Source organism: Conger conger, chromosome 1, assembly GCF_963514075.1.
Source record: "Conger conger chromosome 1, fConCon1.1, whole genome shotgun sequence".
In the NCBI taxonomy this organism is placed as follows: domain Eukaryota; kingdom Metazoa; phylum Chordata; class Actinopteri; order Anguilliformes; family Congridae; genus Conger; species Conger conger.
Genome location: NC_083760.1, coordinates 58,715,857 through 58,732,833, shown reverse-complemented (window position 1 = coordinate 58,732,833; position 16,977 = coordinate 58,715,857).

Here is a 16,977-nt window from a genome sequence, read left to right as displayed (position 1 = left end):
CAGGAAGTCAGAGAAATGGGAATGAGCTTCCAGGGCTTTCCCATGCAGTAGTAAGAGACAATCTCTCTGCGACAGCAAACGCTTCACCTGTCCTCAGAATTGGCAGTCTAGCTTGTACCCACGTGAGAGTAGTTTTTAACAGGACGTGATAATCCCTACCAGCAATATATGATAATTGCTAGCTACAGTGTAATAATCTTTACAGACAGGGTGTGATAATATCTCATGGCAGACAAACCTGTAGGTTGTGAAACATTCGGCTATTCCAACTGCCGCATACAATCACTTTGATTAGCTGTGAGCTTGATGTCTAGACACCAGTCATTTTATTCTGAATGTTTATGTATGTGTTTGGAGAGTGTGCAAATGTGTGCACGTGTGCATGGGATGTGGAAATTATTATTATTGCGCTTTGCGTGCTGAGCACAGAACATGGATTCACTGCATGACTGTGATTTTAGACCCTTTTCTCCCTAGATACAGAATGTGCGAAGATCTATAGAACTTTTCATAGACCACTAGTCTGAGACTTTGTTGACTAGAGAAATCAGCTCTCACCAACTCTCAATAGAAGTTTTGGAGTTTAAACCAGAGAAAAAAAAGATGCATGCATTTCGCTTTCAATTTGTGGAATGATATTCCCTGTGAATATTTGGTTTGGCCTGTGAAGGCAGATAAATTGGGTTTTTATATTATAAGATTTTTTCAGAAGTACCCTCAGAGAGGGTGCATGTGGGCGCCACTCTAAAATGTCTGAAGAAGATCCGTATTGTTGTGAGTGAGTAGAGAGGGGCATTGTGGGTATTGTCTGGGGCAGACTCTGCCCCTATCATGTATGAAGAAAGATTAGGTTCAAAGCACAGATATCAGTGGGGGAGAGACTGCAACCCTCAGCTAATCTGTACACACACACTCATACATACACACACACGCACATGTGCACACATACACACACTCACACACACAAACACAGACATACCCTTGGCCTTTCCCCCCAAATCCCCTTTGATTTTCTTACACCTCTATGAAGCATAGCTATTTACACAATAAATTCGTAGCATATCAAACTGAACAGTATAAAATAGATTTTTATGACATAACTTCTGACCACTCCCAGTCAATTAACATGTTCAGTATCTCATCAACTGAAATCACTGTCAGGAAAATTAAGTTACACCAATGAAATCTCACATAGTGCACAGCAGCTAGTTTCCTGCAAGTTGTTTGGACACTGTAGCTATGGAAACAAGTTACTGTGGATATTCTTTAAAATTAGCTGTCAGAAGTTGCTTAATCTGGCCGTGCATAACTAAATTATGACATGGCTTTTTTTTTTTGTAACCTGTAATAACATTTTAATACCTTTGGACTGTTATGTTATACAGCAGCCAGGCCTATTACGAACACAACCTTAAACAACACAACAAACAACACTACTACAAGTTAACATGGAAAGACAATGATAACACTCCAGGGTTCCATGATTCCATGATTATGACTGATGCTGAACTGAAGGCAAACATTTTACAAAAACAAGTCTTTTTCCATTGTTAGAGACTTGTTTTTGTTAAAGACATTGCTAAAGAAGACTAGACAGGCTGTGCATTAGGTTTAATCTGAAATCTGCACTTTTCTGAGAATGCTTCCAGGTAGTGTAATAAAACAGCAACTGGAAGTTATTTATTTGTATGCAATAAAACACATACTTAAATGTTTGGCTGCACTAAAAGCATTACTTGTTAAACAAAGTCCCCATTTTTTTTTTACACCTGTTTGTTTCCTACAGTCTTTCTTACCCGTCTTTATCAAGGGTGGCGATAATGTTTGAGGACACGGTATGTTTCCTTGGCTAAACAGGACGGCACAACATTTAAATCACATGTCTGAAAAAGTGGGATTGGGAATGCCTCTAGACATGAAATACGATCTGTGTGAGAGTGTTTCTGCTGCGTTCATAGCAGTGCTGTAAACCTGGACGCCTCTCCTGCACAGAGGAATATGAGATGCTGCCGGTTTCTCTGGGTCTCTCCTTAATGGATTCCAGAGAAGTCCTCTACCTGAGATCTCTCTGTACTCTGTGTATCTCCATTGGTTTAGAATCTAGGGATGACTGTCTGATCCAAGAACCACACAGCTAAAGACAGATGTTGATCCCACCCAAGAACTACCAAACTGAACAGACTACACATATGACATGCCGATCTAAGAGCAATCACACAATGAGGACTGACCGCAGACACACCAATCTAAGACAGTGGTTCTTGATAGGACCCAGAGTTTAGAGTATGCTTTTGTATTTACTCTTTGTTCCTGGAGATAAATATGCTTAATATAGAAACTATCATGGTGCGAAAGCAATCATTTTAATTGTGCCATTTCTTTATGATGCAGTTCTGATATACGTATATCATTACAAATATTCTATATATTCCAGTGAATGATCAATTACAAGTACAGTATTATCTTTTCTGTAAGGTCAAATATATTTTGACACTAGTGATGATTGTGAAGTGCATTGCAAACATAAGGGAATACACTTGCACTCTCATATTGTAATATGCTTAAAGGAATGTATTATCAAGTATGGAAGTACACAGAACACAAGTATGCATAATGGCACAGAGCCTATGAGAATTCACCCCAGGCATATATCCGATCCAAGAGTAACTTTGGCAAGAGAACTGAACACGAACATAGCACATTGTGAACCTCAGGCATATACATCCGTTCAAGAGCTACCACACCATAAAACCTGATGACAGCCATAGCACGCCAATCCAAGAAATACCACACTGTGAGCACTGACCTCAGGCATAACACACGAATCTACAGTAAGTGCTCATACAGTATACACTGAGAACGGGCTGCAGGTAAATAATCTGCAGGCAATTGTCTATTTTAAACAGGGCATAGCTATGTTTTATCAAGAAAATTTGGGGGGAGTAACCAGTTTCCCGGACCATCTTATCCTCATGCAATGACCTGAAAAAGAAACGCCAAGTGCTCTTCCTTCCTTTGGCTACAGCACAGCAGAATAGTTTATCATTACCAGATGGGGATTCAAGGTTCTGGATTGATGTGCTGCTATCTAACTGGGAAAAGCAGTTGATAGTTCCACTTGTTCTCTTCTTGTAATTATGCCTTTTGTAAAGACATCCTGTAAAGTCTGAACAAATCGACAACAGAAAGTCCTTTCACTGATTCTATCAGTGACATTTATCCATCTTATTTAAATGAAGCAATTAAGAGTTGCAGAGTACAAATATTGTGTGTTGCACTGTAATGAATCCCAGTTTTAGAGACCGTAAGAACGTTAAATAATGAACAGGGACAGCTAAATATTTGAGTGGCCCGGCTGAATAACGTAGCAGAGTCCTTTCGGTGTTTGCATAACATGCACTGTGAAAGCAGCATAAGAAGAACATTAGAAGTGATATGTGTTCTGACTGTGGCTTTCTCACGCTTGGCCATTTAAATCACACATCTGGTTCTGTCAGCATTCCTCTCCAGGCAGTTTGGACAGGGTCCTTGCAGCCAAACGGCCTTGTACTTAAAGTGGGCAGAATGTAAGCACCTTGTGTAATTATTCTTGTCATTCGATGATGACAGAAGTGGGTTAACATTGTGCTGACTCAGTAATGGCGGAATACAGGGGGGTGTAACAACCTTTTGAAAATCGCAGGTATGCTTTCTGACATGTCCGACACACATGGTTTTTTGAAATAGAACAGACATTGTGCCCTCCTTTAGCATTTTTTAAACGTTATTCTTTAGATATTGAAGGGACCACAGCTCAGAAGGTGCTAGGGTTACATGCAGGCCACCCTATGGACTGTGACACACATCTTGCCAGAAACAGCTGTTTCTCAGCTGCTGGTCTGCCCAAGGTAAATGCCCATGCATTGTACACATATGTAGTCACTGGGCTGTCAGTGGTTCCTGGGGTGTAATTAACCTTAAAGATACTGAGGGCACATAAAAGTAATGAGAGAGGGGTCAATCTTCCATTTTGCCCATATTCGAGAACATAAATTCCCTAACGTCAAACCTAACATTCCACACAGGTGGGCTTGGGAAAGTTGGATTATGGGAATTGCTCATTCTCTAAAACAGGGTGGTTGGGTGCTGCTCAGATTCAAATACAATTTGGATTCAAATATTTTTCCACACTTTACTGAGCTTGTCTGGTGCATAGGAACCTATGAAATACTCCCTGAAATTGCAAACCCCGCCTTCAGTTCCTTCTGGTCGGTTCAATTGCACCAGGCAAGAACAATCGAGCACAGATAAGCATTTGAATCCAAAAGAATTACATATGTGACCCAAGTATGGCGCTGCTGCTAATGGCGCGGCCTGTCTGCTGACCTCAGTAGCCTATCTCAGATTTAGGAGCTGGGGGAGCCTCATCACTCCAGGACAATGTACTTACGCGGTCAGCGCCGCAGGGGCGACCGGGCCTGTGGGCCTGCAGCTGGCAGAACCGGCAGAGGCCTAATCAAATCTGCGGGAGGGAAATTAGATTGGAGACGGGAGGGGAGATAAACACGCACCGCTGCGGACATTAGGCCGGCAGGGACCCAGCTGGAACGGGCCAAAAACAAATACATCATTCTATCAAACGTATGTATCTAAATAGATATACTGAATCTATGCGTTTCCACCGGCGCTAATCTGACATACACGATGTCTAATGTGAGAGTAAATGTTGTAATAGGTACTGTAAATCAATCTCGCTGAGAGTGGGGCGGAGGCCTGTGTTGTTGTGGGACAACCTCTTTGGTGATTGTGATTTTAGCATAAGATCGCAATGACAGCAATTTGGTTAAAATTTGAGGTTAAGAGCACGGTGACAGTCAATTAGGTCACTCCACTGCTTCATCAGAAGTGGACGTCCTGTTCCTGGGCTCTTATGAGCTGTGAGCTCATTTTTCTTGATTTACTGAGTTTCACGCAGACATTCAGCCACAGAGACCACATTCGCTGTACCCACCGCAGTAAACTCTGAGGGAGGCCTTCGGCTGCACAAGAGTGCTGTGTTGAATTATATCCACGTTTTTGGACTAGCCATTATAAACGACTCTCTCAGGCCAATGTTTGCACTCTCTGTCTCTCTTTCTTTCTGTCTCTCTCTCTCTCCATCTCACCCTCTCTATCTCTCTCTCCCTGTCTCTCTCATAAGTAATTTTTACAACACAAACAGAAGGTTTTCTGTGGCCCATTCTTCATCTAGAACCTACAATGTTGCAAGTTACATTTATTAATTGAGACTATTTTACCCACTGAGACCACACACTGGTGCTGGGGCCGCACTCACTCTTGGATTCAGTCAAACACACTTTGCTTGTTTAAGGGCAAATGCAATTCAGTCAGACGAATACAAACATTACTGGATTAATCCAGTGCCATACACATTTCGGTAAAGTCTGCTTTGATCACTATCGGTCAGGATGGCCCTGGAACTAAGAGGTTCCTGCCAATGAAAACAATGCATTTAATGTTTTTCTCCTCAATTTGGAATGCTCAATCACGCTCATGCTGCAATCGAAACAACTGTTGTTGATTTGGCAGAGCGTCTGCGCGCATGTGCTCTCCTCATGTCCTGCTTAGTTTGCTTTAATGGTGGGTAAAAAATGAGACAGGCAACCTGTATGCAATGAAAAATAAAGATTATGAAAGATTATTAATGCTCAGCAGGTGTCGAACGAACGATAGCAACAACAACGAGAAAAGCAACATGCACCAGTGCAGTAGACTTTGCAGCAATACGTTTCCAGGAAGCTGTAATACAATGTATGACATCTGCTAACATTTTGACCGCCTTAATCATCATTAAACATATTCAAGTACAATTTCAAATGAAATACCTCTCAATTCTCTGTAAAACCGTCCTAGTCATAATTTACTGGTGAATCCTACTCTTTGCAGCTGGAATAGCGATTACTCAAAAAAGTAAAATTTTGACTTGTGAAAGCATCTTTCCCTCCTGTTCAGTATTGCAAAAACATACAGTAACTTTCCATTTATCATATGCTCTGCATATGGTGAATGACTACATTATTATTTTTTTAAAGGGGTAAGGAAATGTAGAAGATTTTGGAAGGGGAACATTGCAGTTTGTATGGGGGAGATGCAGTATACTGTAGATTCATTTTGTAAGACTGTGTGAAATCATCCCAGAGACCCTTATCCTGCTGGACTGTCTAATGACAGAGACAGATGGAAATATCCTAAAGAAACTGGGAACTTTAAGAACTTAAAAAACAAACAACCAACCAAATATTGCTTGAATTGTGACTATGGAACATACAGAAATGAAAAGGAACCTGAAAAACTGGTTACAATTCCAAAGAGCAATTTCATAATTCCATAAACCTCCACAAATAACAGAATAAAAACCACACAGAAAAGCCTGTGTGTCTGACAGCACAGTTCTCCAAAAACATTTCAACTTATAAACCTCATAACATTTTAAAAACAGCTTGCAATAAGCTGTACATAATGTGGCCTTAGCAGCAAAATGGGGCAAGTTTGACCCCAATAACTGCTGGTGCAATAATTTTAAGAAGGTATTTTGTAGTATTATCAATAACCAAGTATGAAATCTTGATGAGCACTTGGGAAAATTTACTTTTTGACGACAGTCATCCCCTACACTCCCAAACCAGCAAAATATTCAAGCTAATAAAAAACGTATTTCCTTGAGTAAGGCATTTGCTGAAATTTGGCATGAAAGGTTGTTATTGGAACATATCCAAAGTGGTGTAGGGGGTGATATATAACATTATGAAACTTGTTTACAATGGAAAGAAATGTAGAGTAAATCTGCAACATAAGCAACATAAGAGTGTGTATGTGTGTGTGCGTGTGTGTGTGTATTCAGGATTTGGCAAAAACTGTCCATTAGCGTGGCTTCAGAATGTTGGTTACCAATTTTTTTATTTTGTTATATATTTATTTATTTCTGGGTGACCTCTGTGCTATCTGGTGACTTCCAAATACTGCAAATATCCCAAAATTCTCGCCCCCCTTTCTTTTGCTGAACCTCTCACTCTGCCTCCATTTGGTACTCTACTTTCTTTTGCTCACAAATAGAACCAATACCTCAGTCACTTCACTATCACTCCAAACAATCACAGTGGCAGATCTTGGATGGCAACAACAACAATCTACTGACATTTGCTGGGTGGTAAGAATAAGTGGTGATGTAGGTGTATATGTCTCCTCCTGAGACGGCGTGTAGAGGCACAGCACACTGTGGGGTGGAGTGCCAATGGACAAAGCTGGCTGAGAGAAGGGTGGGATGGGAGGCCTGGTGAAGATGCAAGAATGTACACACTGGCCTCTTCAAGTGGTGCCCAGATACAGAGGTGAAGGAGTCTTTAAAGGTCACTGGGTTCTTGACTCCCCCCATCCCAGAGCGCCACAATTCATCAGGATACAATTCATGCATCAAATCCGCTATTGTACTTTCTGAAAAGACCACTGCTCACACCTTTCAGGTCCCCAGCTTTAGATCCTTGAGCTTTTTCTACAGACTGAAAGAATATCTGGGTGTCTTTGCCTTTTATACTTTTTTTGTATTTCTAGGAGAGACATTAAAATGCAATCCCACTAGCTATCTACTGAAAATCTAAGTAGTTTACCAATGGGAGTATTTTATATGGTAAGTTCATTCACCTTGGGAAAATAATGAGAAACATGTGCCACTCTTAAGATTGTCCTTGCCAATGTTGTTTCCTGGATATCTGAAAAATCTATGAATCACATTACAAAATGTGGTCCGTGTTTGTTTGTCCTAGATTGTGTCTCTGTAAACATGGTTTTGCTTTTTTGCAGGTTCCAGTTTTGCGATACTTTCGATCCTTTGTCGCTTTGTCGCTTTGAAAGAGCACTTACGTATACTGTACCTGTTAAACTGATTGGCATATCCTGTAAGTAATCTCTCCAGTGCCTGCATGTCAGCCTGTTCTGTTGTGAAACACAAGAGCAGAAGTCACCAGCAGCTACATGTTAAAGCCTCATTTCTTTCAGACAGTTGATGGTTCGATTCTGCATGATTTGAAGGCCACCACTCAAATTGTAGGGCGTTGAATAGGGTCTCAGAACAGCATGAAAGCTGCTGTGCTCTGATGTGCGTGATCTTGAGCAGATTGCAAACTCTCCTCAACAAAAGGCCTAAGTCATCGCTTAAGTGGATGGAGGTTGTGCAAGAGGGGAACGAACTGGCCTTTGTGTGGTTCTCTTTTGAAAACCTTAGCAAAACGTTTTGAGGTGTTTGATGGGAATGCTTATATCAGCGCACATCAGCTGGAGATAAGCATCAGGCCTCTGTGTAGCTGCACTGTTCATGCAGGGCTGTGACACAAACAAACCTAATGGACACATTTATCTTTTTTTTTCCAGAAAGCTGAACACAATGTTTTAAAATGCAGGCGCGGGTATTTTGTCTGGTTCGTGTTGCAGTGGCGTGTTCGAGATGATCGAACACGATAGCCTGGGGAGTGAACAGAAAGGGACACGGCGGCTCTTTAATGACCAGCCTGTGATCTCCCTGCGATTGCAGAAGAAGGGGCCAGGGCTGGCGCTCTTTGTGAGTAGGAGGAGATAACTGTGTCAATATGTAAGAGCTGAGAGTGCGATTGGGGAAGGGCTTTCCCTGGCTACAGTATGGGGACGGGTTTAATAAGTGAGAGGGTAGATGCTGTGCCAGGAGGGAGGTGCCTCACGTTTCAGTGGGGAGGGGCTTTCTTTATCAGATGAGGCTGGTGTTTTTGTGCCAGTGGGGATGAGGGTGGGGATGTCTGTGAAAGTTGTATTTCTATGTGATTCCAGCTGTGTTTATTTCAATTGGATACAGCTGTATGAGGTTCCAGTGATTCTCCATGTTGCATGGCACATGCTGTAAGGAAACATATTTGATTGTAGCCTGAAGAAGTTAAATTCATATACATACAATTGAAAACATGAATATACAATTTGGTCTGCCAGTCCTTTTGGCTTTTTTTGCAATAACTGTAAAAGCATTTACTTCTGCAACTCTCACTCTCTCTATTGTTTTCTCATTATCCTTCCCTTCTCCCTTTCTTTCTCCAGCTCTCTCTCGACCCATCCCTCTCAATCTTCCTTCATCTGGCTCTATCCCTCACTCTCTCCCTTCCTGTCCTATCTCTCTTCTTTTTCCTCCATCTCTCCCCCTCTTTAGTCCGGATGGAGTTTACACTCGTGAGAGAGTCTCTGAGTTCAGGAGACGGGAGGCTCAGACGTGACAAAAGACGCCGACTGCAGCATAGACAGGGGCTCACAGAGTGGCGAGACAAAGGCCGCTGTCAAAGCCGCGGCCCCACAGACGCTTTTCATCCTCCTTTTCATGCGCTTTCAGCAGACAGATTGTCTGCGTCTTCATACAGACCTACTGTACGAGCTGTGCAAAGGCCATTTTGAGGCTCTTCTGTATATTGCCACCTGTTACTTTTCAGTATTATGTGAGACTTATTTGGTGGTCTTATGGTTGTCGTGCAGTGATTGGCAAAAAAGATATCTTGCATAGTTTTTTCATCATCCTCTGAATGTATATGCAATCTCAGCAGAAAATGCCTTACTTCCTGACAAACACTGAGGGCAAACATAGGAGGGAATGACCTATATGGAATTTCGGATTGTGTAGGAACATGGACGCCATTCATATTCAGCATTATCCATAGACGAGAATTGTCATTGACACCGCGGCACCATATATCTGTTTTAATGTCATTTTAATGAAGAATGTGGTGTGTAAGGTTTCGACAGTCGGATGCGTTCCCTGCTGGCCTTTTTGCGCATGTCTGACAATAAGGAGGCAATGGGGATCAGGCAGGAATGTGGCTCAGCCTTGCTGTTTAAATGTCAGAGAGCAGAGATTCAGGCTGCTTTGATTCACTGCCTGAATGCTTAGAGACACCTTTATCTCCCGGTGTGTATGCCTGCTCCTCTCCTCCCAGCGGCACTTTATGAAACCCAGGGAAACTAATGAAAGGGTGAAACAACTGGAGGAAACACAGTATGTAAGAAACGAGGAAAACCAGTCTTGATAGACATCATTTTGCCTGTGTTCATAGGACAATGTAAAGTTAAGTGCTGAAGGTCCTCCCCCACACCAACAGAACCTCCTGCAGGTTTAGATTGATGGATACGACGACATAAATTAACACCTTGTCAACCCCTCATTTGACCTCTTTTAGATGAATGATCCACTTCTATTGCCCCCTGGAGATTAATATGTTTGAGGATTTCTTTGAAGTGGTTGTTTAGCCAGTTGTTCATTCAGTGGGGTGAGGGTTTATGAATTTCATCTAGGCTCCTCTTTCATTCGTGGACCCTTCAATAAAACAAATCACTTTGTTTTTAAATTGTCCTTTGTAATGTCAATGATTCCCATAAGAACATGTGCTAGATATTATTCTTAAAGAAATGTAATAAAAGTATCTGAATGTGATTTCTTTTGAACAAGACAGGAAATGGCTTGTCCTCCCACCCAAGAAACACTTGGTAACACTGAAGTGGGAAAATGAGAGCTGAGTCATTGAAGACGAGTGTAGGGAGGAGTGCTGGGGAGAACCTCTGCTTTATGCATGTCCAGGGGTGGATAAGAGACACCTGCTGGGAAGGCCCAGCTGTGTCGCCGGCCTCGTATCTGCCGGAAATGCCACCGTTGACGTGACCGGCAGACCCACGCGTCTGTCTGCTGCTTTTTAAAAGGGTTTTGTTCCCTGGTTTCAGCCTTGCACCTGGGCTGTTGCCATGGGACCGTGTTTCCCAGGTACCCGTTTGGACACATGGTCAGACTCTCCCCCTGGTTCTCAGAGGGCTCTCGCTGGAAACTCTCACATTTGAAAAACCAGAAGAAAAGAACAAAAAATAATATTTAAAGTGAAGGCGTGTCTCCGTGCATAGCAGGCATGTTTTATCAGGAATTTTCTTTGAGATTGAGAAATAATTGTTACGAAATACAAATTCAGTTCTTTCATGCAATCTCGTTTTCACACCAATGCAGAAAAAAACAACTAGATTACTGTATGCTTGTGACAATGTGTGCATTGTCCCTCCCTGGCTGTTTCCTCTTCACAGATGCACGCGTAGTCATAATCTCTGAAAGCCTGTTGAAAGTGATTAAAGTGTATCTTCGCTTTCTTGTCAGCTTTGATATTCAAATGATGATAAAAACAGGACCCTGATGTTTGATGCTGGGCAATGAAGCACAATAATCTAATTTTGTCTAAAACAATTGTCTAATTTGGCGGTGTTGGGAAGTCGCAAGAATGCAGAAGGTCAGCACACTGCCCCCTGTGGACAAGATGTGCAAGTGGAGCGGAGATTCTGCAAATAATTCCATGCTTGAGTGCTTTGCATTATCAGCTTCCGTTGTATCAGCTCCCCTTGTGGTAGGGTTTAGATCCCTGTCAGTTTCACTGTGCCAGTACTTCCTCTGTTACTGCCCCTCGGGTCTGGTCCCTTCATTTCGTCATCTCGTCATTTGACTTTTCTCATCAATCCAACATTATCGGATCACGAGGGTGCAGGCTAACACGTGCATCCGCAGAAGCCCGTGCGGCCAACTATTGTCTACACTGCAGTCACCAGCTGCAGACATTGCATCAGACCTGCATAGTGTTTGTCTTTGTGTAGCCAGCAGGATCTGCATTGATTGGAGGAGCCGGTAGTATGTAATGGTGGGGGGTGTGGGGTTGGTGTCCAATGGAAACTCTCCTACCCTGTGCAACACTGTGGGTCCAGACCACAAAGCATGCCATCTATGTGACCAAACCAGAATGCCCACCCTTTCATTTTTTGTCATTTTCCACATTGAGAAATATGGCTTAACACAGTGCTAAATGGTTACATCTAAACTACTGACTCTGCTCTTGGGGAGCTGCAGGGTGGCAGGATTTAATTTTCACCTTAAGTTCAGCAAATTGAAAACAGGTCAGGTGAATTAGATGTATAAACCTAATAGAACTATGCAGGAGAGTAAATGCTCAGTTCTCACAATCAAACTGTCTTTTGTTCATATGTACATAGTACTTCCCACGGTGACAATAGAATGGTGTGGGTGGAGCTACCACGCTAGCAGGGACAAATTACCATTTGTCCCTGGAATGACGGTCACAAAAATGACGATAATGGGGTGAAATGCTTATCGAGACCAGACTGATTGGGTTCTGGAGAAGACTCTTCCTCCATTGTGTCATCTCCTAATGTATCCTGTTTGTTCAGAACTCACATGTGGAGAGATGTGGAGGGAAGAGTCACCTCTCAGCATCACAGAAATTCTACCTCACACTATTAAAGGTCTGCCTCACAGAACAATCTACGGACAGTATATACCCGAAGCATGTATAGACACACCTCAGCATACAGCAGACCTCACGCTATATAAGCTTTGCTTTGACTATATCAAGTATATTTCACAGTACAGCAGGCCAACTTCACATTATAGCATGTTGATCTAGCACTGCAGCAGGCATACCAAACACTAAGTAAATTTTTCTTATGCTACAGCAATTTTGCTCTTCTTTTTTACAGCCATTTTGAGTCATCCTCTTCTAGCAGACAGGAATTCAGATGCCAGTATATTCTCCTTATTAGGGGCTGCTGTCCTGGACTTCCCTAAACAAAGCTGTCACATCTTTTTAAAAACATGATTAACTAAAAAGGATGGGTTAGTGTTCCATCCATGACAAAGCTTTTTAAAAAAAACGAGCAGAAACGGTCGTGTCCGAATGCAAGACTCCACCGACCGGGTAAAAAAAAGGGTGGATGAGGGTGGGGGTTCCTTGTCAGCTCAAATCGAAGACGGAAGAAGACATGAATGATTACATTCATAGTATCCACAACAGCCATTTTTGGGCCTCTCTGCTGCTGTGACCGGAGGGAGCCTCGGGTTTGCCAGCGACGTGAATTTTCAGACACGTCGGGAAGCCGGCGAGGGTCTCCCCCCCCCCCCGGTCTGCCACCCCCACCCGTGAGCAGAGGCGGGTGGGCAGAGAGACCGGGGCGTACGTGCAGACCGGCAGCGCCTCCTCTCCCGCTCTCCTTGTGTGCCTGCCATCGGCCCACTTTGGAGGCGCTGAGCCTTTGTTTCCCTCACACACTGCACAGAGAAACAGGCCCTTCTCCCGGGCCCATTAATGGTAATCTCATGCAGCCCACGTCACTGGCTGCATAATCACAGCTTGGCCCCTGGGAGCTGCCATTCAAAATCTGTTTGACCACATCCCCTCTTTTCCCTCTTCTCCCACTTTTTACTGTTATTATTGTTATTGGCATGACTTTACCTACTGTAGTCACACATATACTATTTTGACCCTCGACTGGGCTCCATGGTATTCCTCCTTCACTCAGTTTTTCAACCGTTGTTGTTATTGTTATCGTTTTTTACCCATTCAAGCGCTTCAAATCCAACTTTGACTTCCGAGAGTGCCCGAAAGGTTTGGGTTGGTTTAGTTCTATGCATGTTGCTCTGTACAGACGAAAACCCCAAACTTTGATCTCGTTGATTCAATAAGAGCTTTGTTAAACCCTGCATTTCAGCTTGAAATTAAAGTGTGTGTGTGTTGTACTTCAAAGGCTGTTCCCATAATTGATGTGAAGTTCAGATGGTAAAATTATTCAGGGCAGTTATTAAAGTTCATCTAGGGCTGATTTCACATGTGTTAATCGCCTAACCCCGGAAATGAGGCCTGTCGTGTCTTTGATAAAAGTAACAAATGATTTAATTAAGTTGGAGAGCACTGCATATGACATCTGTGTTTTCATGCTGTGGGCTTGCCCCAGAACCTCACTGTCACCCAGCCAACATGCCATGTGACCATGGAATCAGTGCTGCTGATCAAACTATCAATGCTCTTTAACACAGCTGTGGATCACAAATAGAACTTTCCTCCACACAGAGGCACCACCAGGGTAATGGGCCCCAGAGAATCTTATTTCTATAATATTTTTTGAGGGCCACTGTCAGTTAGGGCCCTTGGAGTCATCCCAACATTCCCCCCATAGAGTGGCGCTGCCTCTCCAGCACAGTGGATCATAAAAATGTGATCCACTGTGCTGGACTCTCTTCTCTAGCACTGAATCACCTTCTCTCGTGGCACAGGATCACATGCAGATCTCTCATGTACAGTAGAAGATCACATATACAGTAGGTATATTCTCGACAGCTTTGAGGATCACACACACAGAGATCTCTTCTCCATGGCTATTGTTCACACGGCTCTATATAAATGTAATGAGTGTGCCACACCTGAATAAAACTAAAAGCTGTGTTTGTCGTCTACACAAACTACCCCTGAGGAAACCTCATTTGTTCATGAAGATTTAAGATTTTGGTGCGAATACAAATATGAACACAACCAGAACGAGGACCCCCAAAGGGACAGGTGAAGGCGAGACCTCAGTTTTACTGAGCTGCTTTGACTCAGTTACCCATTCCTGTTTACCTACCACTTACTTATATCACGTGTTTCATGAGTTATCCTTCGATCTCCTTTTCAATCAGATCAGATGGCAGTACACAGGAGCCAGTGCTATCTGTAATGTGGCCAGCAGGGGGCATTGCAGGCCCTTCCTGTCAGCTGATATCATACCCAGCTGGAAAGGGGCACCAGGCAAACACAAGGGCGAGAGAAAACAAAAGCACACATACAAACAGGGACATGGAAGAGCCTGTTCATATGTGTCTTGAGCAGAAATCATTTTGAGCTCCCTTCCAGACAGCAAAGTTCTAACATGCATGAAAACTGCGTAGTATACTGTGCTGGCACGAGCCATTGAGGTCAGAGGTAAAATATTAAACGCACACAGGTCTGCAATTTCTAGCTCTGGAATTAGAAGTCTGGCCTAACTCAACAAACCGTCACATGGGAGTCAGTGTGAAAAATAAAATACAGTAAATGTGTATGACAGAGATTAACATTTGTCCTTAACTTGGCCCTTTCCTAAATTGATTGTCCAGAAAGAGTGAGAGAGCGAGAGAGAGGAGAGAGGGGGGGAGGGGGTAGAGAGGGAGAGAGGAGAGAGGGATGGAAGAGGGGAGTATTCTCAGAATGAAGCACGCTCTAACCAGACCCCACACTCCAGAAGTCGTATTCATTCAATGTCCGTAGCTGTATTTTCCTATTTTCCTTATTCCATGAAGTGCTTCTGTGATTCTGTGAACAGAGGCCACTTCACAAATGATCTTTGTCCCTTTCGCTGTTCTTTTATCGGTGGAAGTTCGCTCTCAGGGCTCAGACGGGCTCACCTCTGTGTTCAGTGTACTTTGGAAGACCTCTGAAAACAGGCTGATAAGAGGCGCTTGGGCTGCGGGGAGGGAGGAGATGAGAGGAGCGCGGAGAAATGCCGTCGCTCCTGAGGCTCTCCAGCCTGACACGCTGGCCTAATTAGTGAGAACAAGAGACGGACAGGTTTTTCTGGAGAAACTTTTTTTAGGGGCAGGAGACCGGGGGAAGGGGGGGGGGGGGTTTAGTTCTTTGTACTTTCACACCATTCACACCACATCCCATCCGGGACATCCGCTTTTTAAACTCTATCCGCTTTGAGATCAGACGGGACGATAAAAAACCGTCTGCGTTTCTGCCGCGAGGAGAGAGAAAAAAAAGCAAGAAAACAGAAACCCAAATGAGTCGTATTGTGTTGATGGGGAAAAAGCAGAGAGTGGAAAACTTTGATTAGGGACGAGCTCAATGATATGGAAGTGTGCTGCAGTAGATTCTGGTCAATGTCTCTGCAGCTCAGGGCCATATTCTGTACTGTTCTATCAGAACGTGGCTGGGGTCAGTCATGGAAGATGCCAACAATCCCGCACCAGCATGGCAGAAATTGTGACCTGAGGATAGAATAACATATTGGATTATGAGTAGAACTGAGTTATGTTGCCACATAAAAAGTAATATATAAATCTGATAGTTAATACACAACGAGCCAGTTTCACAAACACATTAAGCCTAGTCCTAGTCTAAATTAAATTATTATCCATGAATAACTCAACTTAAAGATTAATACTGTATGTGTCTTTGAAACAGATGTGTTAATATGCACTGAGGATAAATGCTCTCTTCCCCCTCAAGTATCAGTTATCAAGGTTCCTCTTGTTTTACTATTGCTTAAAACTAAGCACAATGGTACATAGCTGAAATGATAGAAAATAAAGTCTCTGAACGGAAAAATAAATCTAAAAATAAAAGCAAGTGAGCTTGTTCCACCCCTTAATATATTTATACTCAGCCCACTAGAAGGACATTTAACCTGATAGCATGTACTGTCTGGTACCTTTGTGTTTGGTCTGTTGTCCAGATTGGTGAATGGTTGTACTTACAAGGAGTAATGCCTGTCTATTAATGGCACTGCTCAAAATCCTTGTCAGTGAGCACTTTATAAGGTAGGCCTGTATGCCAGCTTATTAATTCAAATATTTAATCAGTCAATCAGGCAGCAACTAAATGCATAAAAGCATGCAGATGTAGTTAAGAGGTTCAGCTGTTGTTCAGACCAAATGTCAGAATGGGGAAGAAATGTGATCTAAGTGACTTTGACCATGGAATGATTGTTGGTGCCAGACAAGGTGGTTTGAGTATCTCAGAATCTCCTGTGATTTTCAAACAATGCACAACAGTCTCTGGACTTTGTAGAGAATGGTACGAAAAACAAAAAACATTCTGTGCGCAGCAGTTCTGTGGGCAAAAATGCCTTGTGAATGAGAGACATCAGAGGAGAATGGCCAGAATGGTCGTATCTGACGAGGAAGGTAACAGTAACGTAACCACGCATTACAATATGATATGATATGCAGACGAGCATCTCTGAACACACAAGACTTCAAACCTCTCTAAGTGGATAGGCTACAGCAGCAGAAGACTTAATAAGTCTAAAAAATAAGTCTAATAAATACTGTACCTAATGAAGTTTTCACTGACTGTATAATTATGAACAATGAAAAACTGCTTG